Raw genomic sequence first — 4,135 nt, 5'->3', positions numbered from 1 at the left:
CCTGCCCTCGGCCCTGCCACCACACCCCAAGGAGTTCCATGAGCATGGTCCATGAACACTCCAATATTGTGATATTTGAGTTATATTTATGATAATTTTTCTGGGGTAGTAGTGGTTCATGATCTTTAACACACACACACACACACACACACACACACACACCAAAAAAACAAACAAAAAAACCTACAACTACTTCTTCATTGTGAATTACAGCATCCTTTTTTTTTTTTTTTTTTTTTTCAGATTTTGGAGTGTTTACTCTCATTTGTCCTACAAAACTCAGTCATCACTTTTTTTACTCAGAAGCAAATGTTACACTTTAATAAAAGCATTGTATTTTCTATTATATTAGCATATACATGGAAGAGCAATTTAAAAAATGCATTCAAACTACTGGTTCTTATACCCACAAACATATATCAGAATTACTTGTGGAAGTTTTAAACATATTTAAGTCTAGGCCTCACTCTTGGAGAAGGTTGTGACAGAGGTCAGGACCCAAGTATTTTTCAAAAGCTCTCCAAGCTTGAGTCACATTGTTTGGGGGTGTGGGGAGCTTTTTTGGAAGATTTTTAGCTGTAGTGAAAAACTTGGCCTCTGGCTTTTTGGGTGTCTTTCTTAGGTCTTTTTTCCCCAGCAGAGAGTTTCTCTCCTTTTCTACCTCTTCTTTGAGTCTTGGCTTCTTCCCTGGGCCTCTACCCTTCTTCCTTTAGATCTTAGGCTCTGCTGGGAAGGCCTTTCTCTTCTTCCCGAGAGGTGTGTTGGTACCAGGACTCTTTTTTGGAGACTTCTTTCCTGTGGCATGTTTTGTACCCCCACATTTTCTTTGCTGGGAGTTTTTTTCTACTGGGACCAGTAATGAAATTTCGTCTCCGGATTTGTCTTGCACTTTATTTGGGACTTTGATTCTGTGGGTCTCTTTCTTTTCAGGCTTGGGAGGGGGGGTGTCTCTTTCTTCTAGGGTCCAGGATCCTTCTCTGGCGGAACACTAATTTTAGGGGCAGCCTTCTCTGTAGTGAGGGTTGATGCAGCCTTTCTAACCTGTTTCATAAGTCTTCTGTCTCTTCTTTTGTTTTTCATTATGTTCTTTTTGTTTCTGTATTTTCTTTGCTTCTTTTTTCTTCTCACTAGGAGTGCACATTCTTTTAGCGTCATCCTGACTGCTGACAAATGAGGAAAAGATGGGAAGGGTAACTGATCTCTCAGTTTTCATGTACCAGAGTTCGCTTCGGCAAATTCTGTGAAAACCTTCTCGGGACAGCAACAGTGTTCTCGATGATGTGCTGAGCCTGCATTCCAATGAGACCGATGCATATAATGCTGAAGTGCTGCAAGGACCACTTTTAGAGAAGTTTTAAGACAGTTCTGCCTATCAATTCATTGATATCCCTGGAGAGATTTTTGGCTTGAAGGTTTACAGGTGCTGGAACTTTCTTTCTGTTATAGAAATGTCTCAGGCAGTGCAAGGGTAAGAGCCACCTAATTCTTGTGTCAGTCAGTAAGAAATCAAAGCTGCCGACAAGGCAGAACTTGGCCTGATGGGTTTTATACTCCTTTTTAAAGTTTGGAGGGGGATCATCTGAGAAATGGATTTAATTCCATGCTTATTCAAAAGCTTCTTATAAAAACATTGTGTCTTTTTAGGAGTTACATTGGGTTCATCCTTCATAAATAAACAGATATATGTTAATCTGACCCAGTACCATGAGGCAAGGACAATCTGACCCTCAGTTCTTTTCTTGGAATTTTCCATAATACCACCATCTACACTAATAAAAGAGAAAGATGCAAATTGACTGTACCTTTACGATGCCCACCAGCCAATCAAGAGTGAGTATGCAAATTAACCCAACAAAGATGGCAGGTTAATTTGCGTAGGCAGGCGCCGAGCAGCCATGGTGACTACGCAGGTGTTCTGTACCGCCCAAGCAGCTCCGGGCCTCTGGGCAGTGTGGGAAGGCAGAAAGGTGGCTCCAGGCCAGAGCGAAGGCAGAAAGGCAGATCTGGCTGGAGCAAAGGCGGTGCCGGAAGCCAGGGGAAGGAAGGCCCATTCTTGCACGAATTTTCATGCATTGGGCCTCTAGTTAAAAATAAAAGATTTCCTTCTCATTCAAAAACAACCCTTTAGCATTTTTCCTGGACCTGTAATGTGCCAGCAGAGCTTCCACTGCCTCTCTGATATGCCCTTTATCCAGCTGTTCCAATGTGGCCCCAGTTGCTGAGATCCAGGCTGGGGTCAAGGCTGAGGTCAAGGCTGAGGTTGTGAGTGGGGTCTAAGCCGAGTCCTCCATTTCTTTCTCACCTCGTGCAGACTCACGTGCAGAACCCCACTCGGTCATCATTTTTAAATGCATGAATGTGACCTTCATTACTAACTGCTATTTGGCAGTAAGAATGAAAACTATGTTTCACTAATTTTATATAATTAATCTTTATAGAAAAGAAATTTACATAAAAAATTTAAGTACACTTAAAATTTGTATTTACGATGTATAAAGAAAATATCAATGAAAATAATTTACTGATATCTCTGCTCTAACATATCAACTTCTTTTTTAGCCCATTTTCTCCTAGTCATGGTCTAGTTGCATACAATAAATCCTAGAAGAGATATACTTAATTTTCACTTATATCCTAAAAATTCCTCTGTTATGTACTAAACACCTCTCTATGCACCTCACCTTGCCACACATCCTTATAAGTATCATTTTACATCCTGTTTTTAAAAACTTTTTATTTCAGAAAATATAATCATATGCAAATGTAGAGAGACTGTTAAAGTAAACCCTCTGTACCCAGTTTTGACAATTATCAATCACCTAATCAATACTAAATAAAAAATGATTTTGCAGAAACTTGTTTCATTTCTTCAAACTGCACTAAATTATAAGATTAGATGTCCAATTTGCAACCTAAGTTTTAAACTATATCACAACTCCGTGAGAGAATTGTACTAGGTTTCTGGTAAATCAGGAAGTAGCCTTGGAAGGATGCTTTTCATGGACCAGAGCTGACAACAGAGAATAAATGAGTTGCCCAGGAGGCTAGACTGGATTAGAAAATTCCAGATTGTTATATGTTTTGATTGGATATAAAATCAAGTTAGAAGAGTTTGGAATTATCCTAAATTGATTAAAAATAGCAGAGCCTCAAGAATACTCAATTAATGGTGAGTTGTTTCTCTTTTTTTAATTGCTTCAGTTATTGTTTAAAAAGGTGATTTTGAAAAATAATAAATCTGCAGAAAATAATAAAAATCTAAAACATATTTTGGTATCTGAGAACTGGGGAAAGTAGTTATTGACCGCTGTGTTCATTAAGTTTCAGAGAAGAAAGTTGAAATTAGCAAATCCTTAACAAGCCACTCTGGCAGGAAGCTAATTTTTTAGTAAATAACATGATTATAGCGTGAGGGAGTTTAATTCATAGGGAGATATTGGATGACATCCAAATATATTATTTATTTCTAAGAATTAAAGAACTTAAAATAGCATCAAATTATACTTTAAACAACATTTAAAAACTTAAAAAAATTGGTAGCAACTAGTGATCTCTGGTTGATATTTAAGTATTAAACATCAGCATGGGTTTGGCAATGTATTTCATAGTAATGTATTTTTTAACTTTTGTTTCAAGTATGGCAAAATTTTCCATTGCTGATTTGAATGCACATATAACATGAAGCCCACACTCCAGAAAGAGAAAGTTGATAGTAGTAATGGGGAAAAAAAAAAACAACAGAAGAAAAAAAAAAAGGACAAGGTATCAAAAGATTTAGATGCTAGTTTCAACTTTTTTCCCATGTGCTTATATCTTTGGGCCTCAAAATCTTTTATGTAAAAAGTATTGAGCTAAATAAAGTAAAATAGGTGGCTAAGCTAACATTTAAAATAAGATTCTTTATATATGCAGTATAAAAAGATAATAATTAAATTTAAATGGTAATTTAGTTTAAGCCTCTATTTTCAAAACGGAATGTACAGAAAAGCTCTATAGTGATAAAAGTATTACCTCTCTATCCTGAGCTGATATTCAGATGGGGTATGAAGGTGGGAAGGTATATGAAACATATGTTGCTGTATGATAATGTTATACTATTATGACATCACCCAAACAGGCTTTATTCCAAAGAATA

At 37.0% G+C, this 4,135-nt stretch overlaps 1 pseudogene; it reads right to left on the bottom strand.

The window, feature by feature from the left end:
- Positions 1 to 391: 391 nt before the first annotated feature.
- LOC103288152 (ribosomal L1 domain-containing protein 1-like) lies at positions 392 to 2,339 on the bottom strand (annotated as a pseudogene).
- Positions 2,340 to 4,135: the final 1,796 nt, after the last annotated feature.

Source organism: Eptesicus fuscus, chromosome 7, assembly GCF_027574615.1.
Source record: "Eptesicus fuscus isolate TK198812 chromosome 7, DD_ASM_mEF_20220401, whole genome shotgun sequence".
Classification (NCBI taxonomy): Eukaryota; Metazoa; Chordata; class Mammalia; order Chiroptera; family Vespertilionidae; genus Eptesicus; species Eptesicus fuscus.
Note: the sequence above shows the minus strand (reverse complement) of the source record. Positions and strands in the feature narration are given on the sequence as shown.